Raw genomic sequence first — 21,627 nt, 5'->3', positions numbered from 1 at the left:
CCCGCACTTGATGTAGACTGGCTTATGGAAGAAAGGGGAGCACTAGAGCTTCCACCTTCTCCTAACTTACTGCTTGTGGCACCAAGACCACTAGATCCACTCCCTCGTAAGGGTTCAGCACCGCTACGCTTAGGGAAATATCTCCTAAAGATTTTTGCTAGACGATGCTTATCAATAAATAACGGATCAATCACAGTATCCTTTGGCATAAACTGCTAGTTGGTCCCTAGACAACCAGGATTCGAGGACCGCCACTTTTAAGCGGCTCCCGGCAGACGCACCACTGATGGACCCTAGAACAGGCCGGCACTGGCTCATGCACTAGCCGAACCTCTATCTCACGCGCTCAACAACCCCACGGCCTCGCGGCCAGGAGCGTCGATGACACATACATTGCCTTCCTAAATGTCTTGCGTTTGTATTACGTCGTTTGTAGTCCACTCTTCTCTCACCCACTACTCCTCAGAGGGAGTCCCTTACACATTGCCTAATGGCACGAAGCACAGACATAGGGGGTCCTCCTACGGCTAAGTGCCGCTACCCCTCTGCGACTCTCCTACACCTTGGGGATTGGCCCCTCGATGCGTCACTCAATATATAAACATGTCGCACAAAATCCACTCAAGGTACCATTTAATCGTATACAAGAATGTACCATTGTCCTTACTTCTCTTTCCCCTAGACCCCACGACTAGCCTATGGCTTAGGGTATCCTGTCTCTCACTCAACGTGGGTCAAGGTCCTAATGAAAACAATTGCTGTGCATCCAGGATTTCTGATACCTTTAAATATTTCCATGATTTATGCATATTGTGGATGCTAAGTTCTCAAACAGTTATGAAATCAATATTGTACACATATGGAAAACATATTTTCAATGATTTTCAACTACCGTTCTCATGCGGCGCTGCACAAACCTAGCACCGAGGAAACCCTCGTGCTACTAGGCTCTTATTTTATAATTATTCACCGACCTATATGGCATGCAAAAAAAAACAGCAATCTTTTCATCATGTTACTCCACATTTAAACATATTCTAACCACTCTACCCTCCCATCGATCAAATGTTGCATTGTTGTATAGATTTGTAGGGCATTTTGCCATCATTTTATGTGTAGAAAGCGGGAAAAACACACTAGAACAAGAAGGTGGGTTTGAACTAAGGAAAATCCTCATGCTTCAGTCCCCACAAACATTCACAAACATTGTTCTTAATTTTCATTAATTTTCCGCACCCAAAATGCATTTTCCCCTATTTTTTATGTTTTTTCTCTATTTTCCCTTATTTTTTGCATTATTTAAATACTGAAAATTCAAAATAGGTTATGGGCTATGGCCCTTAGTTCCTTCTTGCAGCAAAATGAAAATTTAGTTGGTGTTCCTATTCATTTTTCCATTTTTATGCCCAAAAATATCATTTTCCCTTGATTTTCCATATTTTACGTGTTTTAGTGTATTAGTTTGAGTCACAAGATGCATATTTTTCTGATTTTCTGATTATGATCAACAAGTACTCATGGAAAATAGCAACTTAAACAATTTTTAGCCCACATGAACAACATTTTATCAATCAAAAGCCATGAAATCTCAAATTTCCTTTGAAAAGATTGAATTACCGCTTATTTGCGTGTTTCGGGTTTCATGTCCATGGTTGCAAATCTGAAAATCAGCAGCACTTCATGTCCAACACAATCACAAATCACCATTTCCAGCCCGTGGAGCAATCCGATCCATGCCGGACAAGCCTCCATCATTCTTTCTTCTTCCTTCTTCTTCCCACATGAATTCCCCCTTAGAAGAGAGAGAGGGAGGAGAGAGAAAGACTAGATTTCTATCTCAGCATTCAGGCCATCAATTGAGGAGCGAAGGAAGGTGATAAGATCCACAGACAGGAGGGAATGAAGCCCCATAATCCATTAGGCAGGGTGTTTGTAACATCCATGATGCCCTCTCTCCATCCATGGCGAAAAAATCGGCGCCCTCTGTTGATCACGTTTTTTCATCCCTCTTCATTCTCTCTCCACGTTTTTTGCTTCATAAGGTGCATAAAATTTTTTTTTGGGGGGGGGGGGGAGGGAGGGGGGGGGGGGGCAAACTCAAAAGACATGCTCAAATTTGGCCTCCCAAGTGTCCACCTTTTCATATCTTGACCATTTTGTGGCCATTTCCCCGTCCGGACTCCGAATTGAGCTCTGAAAAATCCTGGGCATCCAGCTTAGCATCCCGCATTGGCCAATAGCTCGTGCCAACCCGCACGACTATCTGAAAAATTATGAAAAATCAACAAGCATCGCTCGGGTGCCTTTAAAGCACTTTGGCGCTTAAAATCGTCCTAGATCGAGCCGCCGCCTTTGACATTGAATATTTTTCCCTTGATACTCATAATTTTTAGCTATTTTTAAGCACTTTCCATCACCTAAATTCCGCTCTCACTCAAATATCTCATAAGTGGTATGGGGAATCTTCTTTAGGATACTCAAAGGATTAGGATTAGCATTGGCTGATGGACCTAGCATTTATCTATAATGATGCGTGGCTTCTTTTTCTTCTCTTTTTCTTTCATTTGGGATTCCATCCATTTGGTAATTTAAGCAACAAATTTCTCAATAGAGAGGAATGAGTTTGTTGTGCATGCTCCTTCTCTTTCTCTTTCTCTTATCTCTCTTTCTCCTTATCTTGCATTTGGAAGTCCATTCATTGTGTGATTTGAGCAGTGAGCTTATCAAGAGAGGATTGAGTTTGATCCCCAAACTTATTCATAACATCTATAATTCATTGTGTCTAATTACATGTCCTATTCCATGCCAACACAAGGTATTTTTCAAGGTACTACAGGCTCCCATTTCATATAAATTCTCTTAATAATCATTCCCATGAGTATCTCTAGTAGTAGGATTCATGAAATCTATGATTCACTATTATAGATCCTCATTAGCCTTGCCTTTATCCTTGTTCCTCCCTGCCATTTTTAGAGTGCAGTCCAACTAGACCTATTGTCATTGTTTTGGCTATACCTTTTGATGGAAAACTTTGATTGACCTACTTTTTGGTTGTAATCGAAGCTAAGAATTTTCTATTCAAGATGATAATTAAAAATATATGACAAAATATTGATAGCCAATTCTAGGAACAATTCCCTATGGTTGTGTAAAAGTATATAACAAGTTGTACATGCCTTGTTTGAGGTCTCAAACCACCTATAAACCCTTTAAGAGGCCTCTAAACCTTGCAACAATCATTGTATGACATGTGTGCACACTGAAAGTACTCATGAAGACCTATATCTCAATTTAATAGACCCAAAAATTCCTTGTCGAATTTAGAGAACCCTTGTAAAAGGCTCCAAACACCCCTACTTAAACATGTAAACCCTATATCACCCTATTTTAACATGTTATCCTTGAAATCCCTACTTAAATGATTGTAAATGCTGAAGTATTCTATGGGAATTGATGTGAGCTCAATCTTTAACAAAGTACTTCATTTCTAGCACTCCTCATTGTTGTACCTATGTGAGGAAAGGGGTAAAATGGGCTCCCCACATGGGCTTTAAGACGTGGGTGTGCAAAATTTCTCCCCAAGATGAGCTGTGCATCCCTTTTGGGTTCTTCAATGTGAGGAAGGGTTACCTCTTTTTTGTCTCACATCTCACTCGGCATCTGCTTTTTCTTTCCGGTATTTTCAACATGGTAGTGCAATTCTAAGCTAAGAAATCAATATGAAATGCAATTCTTGAAAGAAACTTTTAGCTCATTTCTTGATACACATTGAATTGAATATTCAAATTGTAAAATGGATGGGAAGAGAGATTTTCCATGTAGTGATTCCCTACTTGTCTTACCCTTTTATAATGGATTTTTCATTTATTTTTCTATGCACAATCAAGCGTCAACAAGTTATGATTAAGATTAAAATATCCAATTCTCAATGAAATGAAGAAAAATGCCTAATCCATACAAGTAATGGGCTTCATAAAATGCACTATTAATTCTTGTGTCTCTTCCAACAAATGGATAATGGCTCATTTGGATGCTCCATTGTCAGCTTTTAGTAGCCCCCATAGCTCAAGTAGCTCCAATATGCTCCCATGTAATCCATGACTTCAATGCTAGGTTATTGATGAATCCCCAAATCCAAGCTTGTAGTCTTCAAGATGCCTCCAATGCAACCAATGCTTGCAAAATCTCCATGTATCCTTGTTGTAGATAGGATTCTTAATCTCAAAGAAGTAAAAGCCCTTTATCTTGAGGCCTTCTTGATGAAGAATCAATGGTCTCTACTATCCATGATTTATCATAGAAGAATGAAATTTAAGAAGTGACGGACTTGATCAAATCTTGGTTTGGATGGATAGAAACAAGGCCATAGGTGATTGTCAGAGGCATCTGACACGAAGAGGGACCTTGAATTACTAATATTTTAATCCATTTACCTACTATCCAAACTTTTCAATACCTAGGGTTTAAAGATTACAAAATCATGAGATGGAGAAGATTCTTGCCTTGCCTTGGTAGAATATTAAAGAAGCCTTGCCTGATCCATGTTTGAGAAGCTCTAAAGAAGCCTTGCTGAGGTAAATGAATTTGTACTGCTGGCATAAAGCTTTGAGTTATACAAGGCAACTATGGAAGCCTTTGAGGCCACCAGAGATCAAAATTTGAGCTATGAAGGATTCTTTGTTGCATACGTCAATGAGAAGTCAAAAGAAAAACCTTAAAAGGAAGAAGAAGAGTCCTCTTTTAAAAAGTAACCTTGACTAAAATCTCCACTAACTCCTATTACCTCTCTTTTGTCCAAATTGGCTTGAAGTTGAAAAAAAAGGTGTTATGGTGATTTCCCTCAAACTTTTGTCCAAGATTGTAACGTGTTCACTTGACCACTTGTGGGACACGTCTTAGCAGCCCATCCGGACGGGAGTCTAGAAAGTGCCACCTGGCATTCGCAAGGAATGTCACATGGTTTGCGATCTAGGTCTTTCTGAGTCTGCCCCGAAGCGGAAGTATCCGGCCGTTCCCACTTAGGACCGACCTGAAGTCAAGGTTTCTTTCCTATCAGCCAAGTCTCTAGGAAGTAGCTAGCGTCGAGCTCCAGATGAACCACTTTGCGTAGGAACAACAAAGTCGAAGCGGATTTATGTTGCACTTGGTTCATGGAGAATGGGAAACGAGAGGGATGCAAAGCTCAACCTTTTTGCCCATAAGGCATAGTCCCATTCCGCTCCCTAAAATAGTATAAATCGGGATTCTAACTCTACTGACTCTAGGTCTTCACGGTCTCATTATCATGTCTTTAGAGAAAAGTTCCCAGCCAACCGGGACCGCCCTTCCGTAGGATGGACCCAAGTCACGTCCACCGCACTTTCCTCGGGTTGCTTAGTTATCTAATTACCTACCACATTATTTTTGACATGCAAAAGCACCTTCCTTAATTAATCAATTTAAACATGGGTTCTTTCACGTAACTTAGGCACTGACATAAAAAAAAAGCAATGTTAAGCAAGTTCCTTTTTCAAATATCTGATCTTTATTTATCATAGTCTTGAAATACATCAAGTATCTTACTCGAAGGCTATCCCAGTAATCAACAGGATTGTTGCTTCAAGTTTCACTTGTAGACTAGTACATGGGCCTCGAGATCCCATCTCGAGTCATATCGACCTCTTGTGCGAAATCCAGAGGCAAGAAATTTACAGCCAAAGCCTCCCCTGCCACCCAAGCGTCCTCCCGCTCCAAGCAGCACCCACGTAGAGACCTCTTGCGGCGGGTCTGGTCCATGTACCCGGTGTGGCTAACAACCCCCTTGGATAGGGCGAGGCAGGCATTTGGAGGTAACTAAACCTGCCTCTCCCTCCAGGCTTTTAACCTGAAGCATTAAGTGTTTTGCCTTGAATTAGTTCCTTGAGCAAAGAAGTTCAAACAATGTACCTAAGTGTACAATCACGATCATTTCAGTGGTCGTTCGTACGACCAACTGCTTCCTTCTTCCCGAATGCTCCCAGCATTCGATCTTGGATCGTTCGCGACTTGGGGAGATTCCAAGGGCTTGGCAAGCTAGGTTGCTTGTTTCCCCTTTTCCTTTGGGTTAGGGTTTGTGCCCTACTGACCCTAATTATCCTTACCTTAGGTCTCTTTGTAAAATAGATCTTGGACAACCCCGTCGTCCTCGGCTGGTCAATTTTCTTCTTGACAATTCACAATTTCCCTAAGTTTGACAAATCAGTCCCCAAGAGAGAAAGTTGTAGTAGGGCGACTACCCGACCTCTTGATGAATCTAACTAGTCATTAGATCTTGCCTCGCTTGGCCTATGACGTAGTAATAGCATCTTATGATTTAGTTGCAATAGCATCTAACCTTGCGGACTAGTTGCACGAGATAGGTAGCAGTGCCTATCTTGAGGAATTACATCCCTTTGTCAATATTACAAGTACCCGTGTATTGTGTACAACATAACTCATTCTTGCCAATGTAAGTTACCCAATGCAAACCTTCCAATGCACATGAGCATCGCAATATATATTTAACCTATGTGTGCAATGCGACTAGGACATTATTGCATGAATGCATCTTTTAACACATGAACCATATATTCACGAATGCAACAACCTTTCATCATGATGGTGCGAGGAATATAAGTACCTTGTCATGCAATTTAAAACCTTTTCGAACATCCCTACAATCCTTTTGAAAGCAAAGCATACTAATAATGCAATTAACTTAATGCACCCATATCATGCGGAAATGAAAAAAGGGTGAATTGATGGAACCTGAACTTCTGCAGCAGGGGAGCTATTGATTCTTGCACTTCGGGTGGGGACTCCTACATGTGCTCCTCTTACTCCCGTGTGTGCTCCTCTCATGTGGCGGTTTGGGGCCATCGCAGTCGGGGCTAGGGCAGGTGGAGGGTGTGCAGAAATTCCCTGCAACTGGCAGTCATTCCCTCTCGCAAGGGAACTCCCTTCGCGGACGAATTGCGTCCTCCCATGGTCTGCGGGTGAAACACCCCCTAGGAAGCTTCTTGAAAGATTTTTTTTTTCTTCCTGGTTTCTGACAGGGTCGTGCTGAGAAAGGAGATGGAGATGATGATGGTGTTGATGAGGAGACGGCGTTCTGGCAGCCTGGGGGCAATTTTAGGCGGAGGGGTGGCATGATGTGTAGGCGGCAGCAGGGGGCAACATTTTCTGATCATGGGGGGGCTGTGTTTGTCCACGCCCCTCCACCTGGGGGGTGCATGCCCCCCTTTCTCTTTCTTTACTACCTCTCTCTCTCTCTCCCCAACATGCTGTGGCGGGGAGAGAGAGGGAGAGGTTAAAAAAATTAAGTTAATTTTTAAAAAATTTAAGAAGTGGGGGGGCATTCTTATGCACCGGGGGGGGGCGGGGGAGGGAATGCTACATCCTCTCCCTCTTAGAGGAATCGAGATGTTCTCATCTCAAGAGGATCTGAGGGTATTGTTGGTTGAGAGTATTTTCATCCATCTAGGTGGCATCCTCTTCAGGATAATCTTTCCACTGGATGAGGTATTCTCTCAAGGTCCTTGATCTCAAATGCCTCTTCCTAACATCTAGGATTCTATCAGGCTGTAGCTCAAGGACTCCTTGGCTAGGCATTACAATTTGTTGATCATCAAGTACATGATTCAGATTAGGTAGATACTTTTTCAATAGGCTAACGTGGAATACATTATGAATCTTTAGAGTTGCGGGCAGCTGTAGTCTGTAAGCATTAGGCCCTAGGCACTTGATGATCTTATAAGATCCACACTACCTCGGACTTAGCTTCTTGTACTCTCCCAAGGATAGTGAACTATTTTTAGGGCATACACGGATGAAGACCATATCACCTTCGACGAAGGATCTGTCTTGTCGTTTCAAGTCAACGTAGGCCTTCTGTCTATCCTTGGCAGCTTGAATGTCTTGTCTTATTGATTTGATTTGATCATCCATGTCTTCCAGCATCTGCCTTGAAGCTTCTACCCTCAATGTTGGATCCGAGAAGTTCAAGGGCGTATGACAATCATGCCCATACAATGCTTGAAAAGGGGTCATCTGAATACTCTGTTGGTAAGAAGCATTGTAAGCAAACTCAACCAGTGGTAAGTATTGAATCCACTTTTTGGGTTCGCGACAAGAGTATGCCCTAACCATATCTTCAATGACTTGATTGACTCATTTTGTTTGACCATCAGTTTGGGGATGGTAAGCTGTACTAAAACACAGTTGAGTTCCAATAGCCTCAAAGATAGCCCTCCAGAAGTGTGATGTGAAAAGAGAGTCACAAGCACTAATGATTCTTCTGGGTAACCCATGAAGTTTGAATATTTCCTTGATGAATAATCTTGCGATGTCTGAAGCTTTATAGTTCGTCTTGACAAGGATTAGATGTGCGACCTTGGTGAGCATATCTACTACAACCATAATAGAGTTATATCCTCCCTGAACTTGGGGTAAGCCAACAATGAAGTCCATACTAATGAACTCCCATTTCATTTGTGGAATGTCAAGTGGTTGCAATTTCTTAGGCATTTTAACATGTTCTGCCTTAATGTGTTGACAAGACAAATATTCCATGACATTTGAGTACGTTTCCCTTGAGCCTTTCCCAAAAATAGCTCTTCCTGACCGTGTTAAGGGTCTTGGCATAACTAGGATGTCCTGAGAAAGGGGAGTCATGGGCTTCCCAAAGTATCTTCTACTTGAGAGTTTGGCTTGCAGGGATACATAACCTTGTCCTAAAGTAGACAAGTCCACTACTAATGGAGAATTCTTGATATTTCGTCTTTAGCTTCGGGTCTTGATCCTTGATAGGGATCTCCCTTAGCATTTTCTGATGGAATGGGTCATGATATGCCCCTTCTTTTGCTAGCTCAAGAATCGGGTTATTTGGCATTGATACCTTTGTGGCTAGAGACCTTGTTGTTGATGGATCTTGCAAAATGAGAGAATTTAGAAATGCCTTGCGACTGAGTGCATCGGCAACTACATTCTCTTTTCCAGGCCTATATTTGATTTCAAAGTCATATTCTTCCAGCACTTCGATCCATCGACGTTGCCTCATATTGGGCTCATGCTGGGTGAAAATCCATTTAAGACTCTTGTGGTCCATTACTAAGGAAAATTTGTTACCTAGCAAGTAATGTCTCCAAAGTTTGAGAGCATGGATGACAGCCAACAGCTCCAGGTCGTGGGTAGCATAATTCCTTTCATGGTTCTTCAATTTTCTTGAAGAATATGCTATGGGATGACCTTCTTGCATAAATACACATCCTAAAGCAAGTGTGCTAGCATCAGTTACCACTTCAAACTCCTTACTAAGATCAAGAAGTTTCAGGATGGATATTGATACTAAGCTTTGCTTTAGTTTGTCAAAGCTGGTTCATTCAGTAGGTGACCATGCAATTGCTACTTGCTTTTTTAGTAGATCAGTCAGAGGTACTGCAATCAAAGCATAATCTTTGATGAAAATTCTGTATCACCCTGTCAATCCAAGAAAACTACGTATTTCTTTGATAGAAGTTGGTGTTGGACATTCCAGAACGTCTCTGACAGTAGCCGGATCTACTGAAATTCCTTCTGCTGATACAATGAATCCCAGATATTCAATCTGTTGCTTGAAAAATGCGCACTTCTTCTTCTTGGCATAAAGCTTGTGTGCTCTCATTGTCCCATTGTGGTAGTACCCAAGAAGAACGGGAAACTTCGAATATGTGTCGACTTTCGAAAGCTCAATTTGAAGACAAAGAAGGATCATTTCCCTATCCCTTTTACAGACCAATTGTTGGACACAGTGGCAGGCCATGAGCTGTATTCTCTCTTGGATGGATTCAACAGATATAACCAAGTCCAAATCGCAGAAGAGGACCAATCTAAAACAACCTTCACCACAGAATGGGGGACCTATGCCTATAGAGTGATGCCATTTGGGCTCTGTAATGCTCCTGCCACCTTCCAACGAGTAATGATGGCTGCCTTCTAGAATCATCTGGATGATTTCATTGAGGTGTATCTTGATGACTTTTGTGTCTATATTTTGATCTGTGAGCATTGGGGACACCTAGAGCAATGTTTTGACAGATGCCGAGAGTATGGGATTTCTCTCAACCTCGACAAATGTGTATTTGGAGTCTCCTCGGGAGTGCTTTTAGGCCATATTGTCTCTGCACAAGGGATTGCAACAGGCCTGAAAAAGATTGAAAATATTGCCGCCTTAACAGTACCGACAAAACTCAAACAATTGAGAGGATTTCTTGGCCATGTGGGCTACTACAGAAGATTTATTGCACATTTTGCAACCAAGGCAGCCCCTCTACACAAGCTCATAAGGAAAGAAGCTGATTTCCTTTGGACTGATGACTGTGAAGAAGCCTTTAATACCCTAAAACAATGCCTGATCCAAGCACCTATTTTGCAACCTCTTGATTGGACGAAGGAGTTCCATGTGCACACAGATGCATCAGTTGAAGGGCTAGGTGATGTCCTATGTCCAAAGGGCCCCTCTAAATTATATCAATCGATATATTATGCAAGCAGAAAGGTCATTGATAGGGAACAGAACTATACAATGACAGAGCTTGAGTGCTTGGCAATGGTGTTTGCACTGGAGAAGTTTCGACACTATCTATTGTCAACACATTTCAAGTTCTATGTGGATCATGAAGCCATGTCCTTCTTGATGAACAAAGCAGATGTTAAAGGACGACTGATGAGATGGTTGCTCCTATTCCAAGAGTTCGACTTCGAAGTGATAACTAAGCCTGGCCGTTCCCATGTCCTAAGCTGATCATCTATCACAAATCCCTCAAACAGAAGAAGAGGAACAGGATGATCCAGACGTTCCTGATGCTTCCTTGTTTCTAGTTGAAACAGTTACTCCCTGGTATGCAAACATAGCCAATCTCTTGGCAACTCAACAGTATCCTCCTAGCATCTCAAGTCGTGAGAAGAAGAAGCTTCTGCTAGAATCAGCCCCCTACACTTTGCTAGGTGGTGCATTGTATAAGAAAGACAAAGATGAAGTGCTGCGGAGATATGTTGTAGGGGATGAAATCGACATAGTATTGAAAGCATGCCATGACGAACCATGTGGTGGACACTTCGTAGGAGAAGCGACAGCCCCAGGAAGGCTCTGTTAGCAGGATACTGGTGGGCCGACCCTCCATAAGGATGCATATAATTACTACAAGAGATGTGATGCTTGTCAGCGAATAGGGAAACCCACCAAAACAAGTGCCATGCCACTACAACCCATTCTCCCCCTAGAGCCGTTTGAGAAGTGGGGGATTGATTTTGTGGGTCCTATTGATCCACCCACCAGACAGAAGTAGAACAGATACATTCTAGTATGTACGGATTATGTCACAAAGTGGTGTGAAGCTAAAGCCGTGAAGCGGGATGATGGTAACAGTGTAGCCCTATTCATGTACGAGAATATTATCACCTGTTTTGGCAGTTCCCTTGAGCTAGCTAGTAAGTGACAGAGGTACTCATTTCCTTAACAAAATCATGGAGGAGTTGACGGAACTGTATAAGATCCACCATTGTAAGTCCACTCCCTATTATCCCAGAGCCAACGGCCAAGTTGAAGTCATCAATCACATACTCTGCTCAATTCTGACAAGAACGATTGCCGCACATCGTCATGACTGGGACAATCGACTTACAGAGGTCCTCTGGGCGTACAGAACCTCCCATAAGGTAGCAACAGGACAGACCCCTTTTCAGCTAGTGTATGGTACAGAAGTTGTCTTCCCTGTTGAGATGGAATTGCCCTCTTTGCGAGTGGCAGTTAAAGAACGCTTGGGAGATAGTGAGTCACTGCAATGCCATCTCCTGCACTTGGAATGCTTGGATGAGATACGATGGATGGCCCTACAATGCATGGAAATCACTCAAGCGCGACGCAAGGCCTATCATGACAGTTTCATCAAGCACAAGGAGTTCAAAGAAGGTGATCTTGTCCTAGCCTATGATTTGAGATTTGGCAAGTTTCCTAGCAAGCTCCAACAACGGTGGATGGGCCCGTACAAGGTACTTGATGTCAATCCTAACGGCTCTGTTCAGGTACAGACCATTGATGCCTCTGATAATCCTTTCTTGATCAATGGCTATCGCTTGAAGATGTACTTCCCTCCTTGGGGATCTTGACAATCACAGTCAACCTACCCCTTCCCTTTTGGGCGTCGCACTGTCCTTCTTGTCGTGCTTCTGATAGCCCTTATGATTCTCCTCATGAGGCAGTCTCGTTTTGCTACTCCCTCAACATCTCAACCCGACATTGTTCTCTTCTCGTCTGATCCCACAATGGTGGCGAGGTTGGTCCTGATATATGGTATTTCTACCATTCCCTTTATTAAGGAAAAAAAAAAGAAAGAAAAAAAAAAGGAAAAAAAGAGCGAACAAAAAAAGTAAAAGAAAAAAAAGAGAAAAACAAACGAAACTGTTATGGGAGAAAAGGAAGAAATTCCCTGTCATAACAGGCCTCGTTCCAAGAAATGGTGGAAACACCCTTGGGCGAGAAACTGACTGTGGAAAAGGTGGTAACACCCCGCAATTCAAGATAGTTGACTCATCACCAGCAGAACCTCGTTAGCAAGTAATTTGAAGCCACCTTCCTTGGTGCGCTATCTCTGCAATATCAGTTCGTCTGCCCTTCTTAACAGGTGACCTTTCTTACAAATCATTGAAGTATGAGATTTGTAGGCTGCCTCCCTAGGTACGCCTCAGCTTAAGATCCTCATGACAACAACAGCAAACATGATCTTCATCACCAACCCCTTGAGTGATGTGAGCTTTCATCCTAACAGGATGGGGATGTGAGTATGGGCTGCCCTCTGTATCTATCACAGAGAGAGACAGAGGGTGGGGTGAGTGACCAGTTTTTCCCTTTCAATCAAATGGGAGGTGAGATGTGTGAACGGAGTGTTGCACGCACGGGATGGGCCTCTCAATGCACAAAGCACGATATGTTTCTGTGCACTGTACTACAAGGCTCCCTGGCCTTCCTTCTTGCACTATATGCCGGCACAGGATGGGATGCATAGTTGCACCATCAATTGCGCACAAGGCATACAACCTTTGCACAAGTGACTGTGAGGATTACATCAATGGGGTTCAAGAAAGGGCTGCCCTCTGTATCTTTCAACGGAGCGCGAGACAGAGGGTGGGCTCAGTGTGACTGGTGTTTCTTCAATCAATTATCGAGAGGTGAGGATTGAGGGACGTTACGACCCTTGGAGTCAGGTACGTTCCCATTTCCCTATGCACCCATGGGCTGGGTTTCTGCCATCAACACAGGACACATCACTATGTTCTATACACTGCACTGCAAGGCTCCCTGGCCTTTCTCCTTGCACCTATGCCAGATGGGTTGGATGACGCACTGATGCACCATCAATTGTGCACCCTGGCATACTCCCTCTGCATCATTTCCTTGTCGATTCCTAAACTGGGTATGAGCTCTAGGTTTTCATCCTTATTTCCTTGAGTGATATTAGTAATGGGGCGAATGACTGTTCTTTCAATCCATTTGAGTGATCATGAGTTGAGTACAATATCCCTCGTCATCGACGAATTTCCTGTCATTCCTTCAACCAGCTACCTCCCTGGTGCTGTCGCTTGGTCTCTGTCACAAAGGATGAAGGACGTGTGCTGTGTGAAGATACCTTGTTACCTCCTGCAATCAACACAACGACACTAGACGCAACCTCGATAGTCGACATTCCTTCTCAGCAATATGGGCCAAGTTTTTTTAACCCTACACCTTCTGTTTCTAAGTACTGGTCATGTTTTAAGTGTGGGGACGTTTGTGGTTGGTTTGATGTGAGGTACCAAGTCCTTAAAGTTTGGTTTACCCTTCCTGTTAAGGTCTTAAGTGTGGAGACGCGTCCCTGCGCGTCCATGTTGCATACCCGCATGCATACACCCTGTTCTAATCATGCATCTATGCCGTGACTTCATGTTATCCTGATGGGGTCCCTTCCCTACCCTTACATTCTATTTCACCTTGTCCTAGGGGTTGTTCCTTGATCGTTTGCCCTTATTCTTGGTTTTGCACTTCTTTCATATGAACGGACCTTACGTTCACCGAAAACTCAATCCAACCTTACATCCCCATTCTTCCCTTTGATCTGCCTATTTTTCCTTTTTACTAACCCCTGTTCCGATAGATGGGTCTCAAGTTATTAATTTTTGAAGCAATTCCTGTAAAATGGATATTTTTCCATGTGAACGCATCTTTATTGCTTTGGAACCCTGATCTGATGTGCCAGCCCTGTCGTACCCATTTCCCTTGACATTTTTTCTTTTTATTCCGTGCCATTCTGATGCATGATTCATCCGTTATTAATTTTTACGGGTTTTGGGACCTTTTTCGTGCTTATTTTTTACATTTTTCATATGAACCTGCCCTAGTTTCACCAAAATTCCAATTTGACTTGACAGATCTGTCTTGCCAGCCTTTCCCCCACTTTTTCCTTTTTTTCTCCCCCCTCTTTCGATTGTCGGATTTTAAGTTATTAATTTTTTCGAGTGTTTTTGGGTGTGTTTTTCATGTTTTTTCCATGTGAACCCTTCCTAATTTTCCCCAAACTGAGTTTTGATGTGCCAGCCCTGTGAATTCATTTTTTTCAAACATTTTTCCTTTTTACCGCCTGTTATTCCGATGCACGGTTCTTCCCGTATTAATTTTTGAGTCTATTATCACGTCCATTATTGGGGTTTTTCCCATGTGAACGTGTCTTATCTCGATCGGAATTGTGTTTTGACATGATAGGCTTGTTGGATACATTGTTTTGCACACTTTTCCTTCTTTTTGTACTTCATTCGGATGCGCGGATTTTCTGATATTAATGCCCGTATGTGTTTTCGGTTTACTTTTTGTGTTTTTCCCATGTGAACACCCTGATTTTGTCCCGGAACCAGTGTTGCATTTTTCCCTCATTCCTTGGCCCATTTTTCCTTTTTACGGATTTTTGATCCGACAAACGGTTTGACTTTTATTAATTTTTCTTTATTTTTCTCGTTAACTGTGTTTCACGCCTCGCGCATGAAAGCACATGTTTTTGGTTTTACGCGCCTCGAGACGCCCCCTGGCGTCCATGGCTCACACGTCCCCGTCCCTGTCCGTTTGAACCCGTCATTGCAAATTTTTTTACCCCTGCCTGCGCATGCGTACGGGCCGGGGATGTGTTTTTTTCTTATTTCTTTTATTTTTCTTTTTTACTTATTTAATATAAAAAAGAAAAAAATATATAAATAAACTATACACACAATTTAAGAAAAAAACAAAGAAAATTAAAACAAAAAACTAACTAAAAAAAGAGAAAAAAAACAACGAAGAAGAAAATTAAAAAAAAACACACACATACACATAAATCCCAAAGAAAAATCCATATTTTTATAAACACCAAAAGGAAAAAGGAAAACAAGAAAAAGGAAAAAAAAGAAAAAAAAAAAAGAAAAAAGAAAAAAAAACCCCACGTACCTGTCGGTTGGTTTCTCCTTCCTTCTCCTCCTCTTCCCTCCCCTTCCTCCTCCCTGCTCCTTCTTTTTCTTCTTCCTCTTTTTCTTCTTCTTCTTCTTCTCCTTCTTCCATAGCCTCTCCTCCTCGCCAGCAGCCTGCTGCTCCTCCCTCCTCCTCAGCAGCGCCTCCCTCCTCGGCTAGCCCTCGTGCCTCCCTCCTCAGCGGTGGCCTGCTTTCCTTAGCGGCGGCTTGCTCTCCTCAGCCGCGGCATGCTCTCCCCTGGCGGCCAACACACCTCTCCCGGCGGCCCAAACGCCCCTCTCGGCGTCCCTCCACCAACCACGCCTTCCTCCACCTCCTCCTACTCCCCCTCCACCACCGTCCGAGGCCGCCGCCACCTTATCCATGTGCCCTCCTCCCCTTCCTCCACCTCCTCCTCCTCTCCACCACCTCCCCCTCCTCCGCCTCCTCCTCCAACCCACCTCCTCCTCCAACCCACCTCCTCCCACCCTCTAACCCACCCCAGGTTAGCAACTAACCTTAGATTAGTTAACACTAACCTAATTGTGATTAATTACTAACCTAGCTTTAGTTAACCCTAACTAACTAAGGTTAAAAACTAACTTAACTCTAGTTAGGTTAAAAACTAACTAAACTCGGGTTAGGCTAAAAACTAACTTAACTAGGGTTAAAAACTAACTAACTGTAGTCACTTAACTAACCTCACTCAGGTTAGTCCCCACCCCACTAACTAACCCTAGGTTAGTTAGTCTAACCTAGGCTAGTTAGAACTTGCCTAGACTAACTTAACTTGACCTAGACTGACCCCAGACTACCCTAATTGACTTACCTAACCTAGACTAACTTAGACTAACCTCATCAACCTTGACTAACCTGACTTGACTTAGCCTAACTTCCCTGACTTATCCAGACTAACCTGACTTAGTTGACTTAACTTGACCCTACTTACATGACTAACCTGATTTACATAATTTAATTGATTTAGGTAATTTACAAATTCATTTCAACTAAAAAAATTCCAAAAAAATTCTAAAAATTTCCCTATATTTTTGAAAATTTTTAGAAAAATTTTCAGGTGGAAAATTCAACAACCAAAACTATAGAAAATTCAATATTTGCCAATTTATTCAAAATTACCTTAAAAATGCCTAAAATTCATTTAAAATTAGTAAAAAATACAGAAAAAATTCTAAAAAATTCTAAAAAATTCCACCCACCCCCTGACCTTTTTCCACTAATTTCTCACTTTAAAATATTTTCCTACAAGGCACCAATGTTCTTTGAAAAAAAAACAGAATAACCATACAAATAAAGTACTTATTTTCATAACATAAATTGTGGATATTTCCTAAATGAGTGAAATTTTATTTTTTTTCTTCATCACATATCCATATTTAATTATTATTCATTTTTAAAAAACAACCACATACAATTTATTAAACAACAAAATCGGAAAAACACACATAAAACAAACAAACACACATCATAAAATAAATTAACCAAACCACACTATAAAACCAAAACAAATACACCTAGAATATAACCCCCACACAATCCAAACTATTTTTTAAAAAAAATAATAAAAATTTTAAAAATGAACCCACTAAGGTGTTGTCTTTGTTGTTCAGTCAGTGGTCTTTGATTTTGTTTGACTAGATTTATTACTTTTGGGGGACTCTTCCGTGCGCCTTCCGGCCATTGCATGCACACCCCTACCATGCATTTATTTTTTGAGCTTTATTTATTTTCATTACCCCCTTAATCACAAATTAATTCCTAAAATGAACTCTTTATTCACCCACATTTTCCACGCACATTCGTGCTAAACACACAATTTCATAATTTACAAATCAACCAGCCGTTCACTTTGCATGCGTTACGTGCCGTTAAGAGGCACTTTAATTTGTAATAAAAATGAACCAGCCGTCATGAAAAAGCACGCGTTGGTAAAAAAGTGCTCCACATCACTATTAATTTTTAATTAAGGAATTTGCATTTAGAGACCCAGTCTGGGAATCGTAGTCCGGGTTGCGTTAAAGCCCGTTTCAACATAATAATTTGTAATTAAAATTTTTAAGAAGGAACCGCCATTTTCTTATTAAGGTTTATAACATAATAAAATGTCACCCGTTGTTAATAATTTCTTAAAATGAACCCTTCATTAAAATAATTTTCCCTCACTGCACTTTTTCCCCCTTTTTTAATAAACACGCTTCGTGGGATGGGCGCGTCAAAGTCTTTTAGTTGACACTGATGGTCCAGGTTATGGTCAAGTCTTGATGTACATTTTTATTGTAGTTTGATTTGTCTATGTGCTACGATTACGGGTACGGTGTGTAGTTCTTTCTTTCTTGCCTGATACGGGGATTTGGGTGCTTGAATGTTGCATCGCATGAAGCTTTCGGTCGCATATGTGTAGAGGTCATGCCGAAATTTTTCTAGGCTGTGTATTGTCTGGGGTGGTAATTGGGTTAGTTACGTCTATGTCTATATGAGTGTCCTTCTTTTTGGATTGCTTTCTTTTTGATAGCCCTTTGGTTGTTTTGCAAGCATTCTTTGTGACTGTCTGTGTTGTGGTGTGTGTGTTTTCCATCTGAATGGCGCCTCATGCTCCTCCCCCTATCCAGTATGTCCCACTGGTTAGTAGTGATTACTCTTCCCTACTCACTTTTGAGTCTCTCACGAAGGCACGACTTGCGACTTTCATGGCTGCCTCCTTCCCCTTGATTCCAGAAGATCCATCCATGTGTGATGAGTTCCTTACCTCATACAGCAAGAAGTCGGGATTGGTCCATGGTACTTCCATGACATTGACACCCCGAGGGTTAGGGAAGGCTCTGTCTCTTTCCTACAAAGGAGAGCCCTTTGTTATAGCTAGACAATTATTCTCCAACGATGAGATTTTGAAGCTGTTACAAAAACATACCAAGGAATTTCTGGATGTTAAGAAAGTGATCAACACTTCAGGAGTCTCCTTTTCCATGATCTCTGATCCTGTGTGGAAGTTGGTCTGTCAGTTTCTCCAAGATAGGTTTATGCCTGCCAAAACACCATCCCATTACTTGTCAAAAGAGCTCTTTACAGCTTCCAGGATGGTGTTAAAAGGAGTGGCCATTGATTGGAGCACTTACCTACTCACAAAGATGGATTAGCATTTCATTAAAGTAACCAGGGGCAATGTCACAAATGTTACCTATGGATCCTACCTGTATGCTTTTTTGATTTACTCAGGCCTAAAGAAGGGTGTGCTTCCACCTCTTCCATCTAATCCAGTACCTCCTCCACCACCTTTAGAAGAGTCAGAACCTATCGACATAGAGGATCTTGATTCTCCTCCTCCACTGGTCATTCAATGAAAGCATTTGAAGCGTGTGGCAGATAAGGCTCCTTTAGTTCTTCCTTTAGTTACAAAACCTGCTACATCTGGCAGTGACCTCCCTGCTTATCTCACATGTAACAATCTATTCAGAGCACATAGAGAGGGTTCCTTGGACATATCAGTCCCTTCACTGAACAGTTTAGTATTGGGAGATGCCATTCCATTCCTATGTAAAGACATTCAGAGTTCAATTGAACTTTCAGTGACAACCTGTGTTCAATAGCTGTATGCTTCCTTTTATGAAGAACTGATGCAGTTCCAAGACTAGTTGCATAAGGCAACATCAGAGTTAGCCTCTGCCAAAGACACACTAGCAGATCTGTTTAAGCAGTTGGAGCAACAAACCCACATGCTTGAGTTCCAAAGAGAAGAGATATCTTCTTTGAAGATTCAGTTTAACAGAGGCTCAATCAGAGGTCACTAAAATCTCAGAGGAGAAGGAGAGGATGTCCAAAGAAGCACAAGAGTTTCAAACTCTTTTAGATATAAAACTCTCAGCCTTACAGACTTCTAATGACACAGTGGAATCACAAGCTTCCCAAATCAAGCAGTTGCAAGACCAACTGGCACAGTCACGGTTTGTTCCTCCAAGCCCTATTGTTCCCCTGATCCCTTCTCTCTCACAGCAGGACTTCGAAGTTCTCCAGAGATAGGCTAGCTTGTGTCCTTAATTCCAAGATAAAGTGGAAAGATTGCAGTCCAGGATGGATCTGCTATGGTCTACATTTGAGCATTTCCAGGAATATGTTCCTCGAGACCATTCTTTCTTTGTCCACTATCAATTGCAGAAATTGGCCTTTTACATGAAGCTTTCAACGATGGATCTTCCTCTTCTAGAGGATGGTTGGAGTGGGGCTTGGTCTCCTGAGTTATCGACAGAAGTGGTCCGTATGGTGTTTGAAGATTATGTGACGACAGATACCATGTTGCTGTCATATGTATATCCGGGGAGATTTGTTGATTCCAGATGAAGTAGATATGGCTTGGTATGTGGGAGACGTGGTTTTGCATGCTGTTTTGTATGTCAACTATTTGGATTTGCGAATAGATGACATGTTCCAGAGTTACTCCTCAAAAGTGGCTACTTACCATGATAATTCCTGGCACTCAATGATTGATTCGTGGTCTTGAATCAACGTCAAAACACAGCTTCCACCTATGTACAGAGCACTAACCAACTGAGGGTGGATCTCTTAGCTCATCTTTCAAAAAACCATCCATTTGATTCAACCTTTTTTAATGCCTATCAGAGAAGATCTATTTTAGGTCCCTCTGTTCCTAGCTTACTATACTATCAACAAATGGCTCATCGCTATGATACCTATTTTTCCCTTTATCAAACCAATTCAAGAGCAATCTTAACCCTTCTTTTCCAACCTCAATATTTTCCTCAAATTCCCATATTTACTTATTGTTCTTTTATTCAAGATAGAGTATTTTCCCCTTCTCCACCATGCCCTTCTCCATCTATCCATATACCTTCTACCTTCCCCATTTACCAATTAACACCCTTCCTAACTGATTCTCTAAAATTTTCAACCACTCCTTCTTTAACCTATTCCTCCTTTTATGATTTTGCCTACCCATCTCTTCATCCTCTTTTACTTATTCCACTTCCCTCTCCTGCCACTTCTATCTCTCAGCCCCCTCAGTTGGTTAGTGAATACGAAGGGTTTGATCAGCAGATTCCCAGAAGATGAGGATGGAGCTCGAATGATTCTCTTATAGGACCTCAAATTAACCGGCCAATAATTCCCGGGGATTGGACAACTGCCAGTCAAGCATACCAGAACTACCTTCATTTTGCTCATCAATATTCACAATCTCTAGATCCTTTTGTGAGATTGACAGCTCATTTTGCTTGGTATCTAGCATATATGCATAGGCATTCCCATAATGATCAAAAGGCCATTCCAAAACTTTGTATGAATGTCAATGTGAATATTGACTCCCACTAGTTGGATGTCCTGTATTTTCATGCCCTATGTCTACCTAGCAGATACCTTGTTTTGCTAGAAAGGATGTGCTGCTTGTAGTTCTTTCAAAATCCTCCAAAGACATTTGTAGATGAATCCTTATCCATGGATCGTTTTCGAAACTACCAAAAAAGGGATCATCTTCATTGATGCCTTTGCAATGTACTTTGGATGATTCTTAATGATATATATCTCTTTTTTGGAGGTGTCATTCAGATGGTTGTGTTAGTGTTTGTGTATGTGTTATATTAATTGTATGTGATGAGTTCGTGCTAATTGAGAATAACTTGTTCGAGAGCTCTTTTCAACCGATTGATGGTGGATGAAAAGCATATGGTGGAAAGCTGAAGAGAACCTCTCATATCCTTTACAAATTTGTTATGATTTTTTTAAAAAATGATTAATCAAATGAGTTATTGAATAATGGAAGTTTTCATTTAGTAGTTTTTTCTATCAGATATAGATAATAAGTTGGGGTCGTGTTTTGGAGAGATTATTGAAGACCCGAGGAAAGATCCAAATTGAGCTCTTTAGTGAACTTATATTCTTCTTTTCCTTAGGTCGCGAGGACGCTTCCTTTCTAAGTGTGGGGATATGTTGAGAGTGGAAAAAGACTGAATTTTTGACTAATTTTTGTTGTTTTTGAGGTCTAAATGATTGTTTTTTGATGGATTTAGAGTGATGTATGATTTTTAATGGAAGTGTTTGAGAGTGTTTTGGATGATATTGATTATGTTTTGGAAGTTCATAATGATTCTTAGTAGAGATATGAAGCTCTATGATGTTCTGATAGG

This window comes from Lygodium microphyllum, chromosome 21 (genome assembly GCF_053477565.2).
Source record: "Lygodium microphyllum isolate KBCC chromosome 21, Lygodium_microphyllum_v1.1.10, whole genome shotgun sequence".
NCBI lineage: Eukaryota > Viridiplantae > Streptophyta > Polypodiopsida > Schizaeales > Lygodiaceae > Lygodium > Lygodium microphyllum.
Note: the sequence above shows the minus strand (reverse complement) of the source record.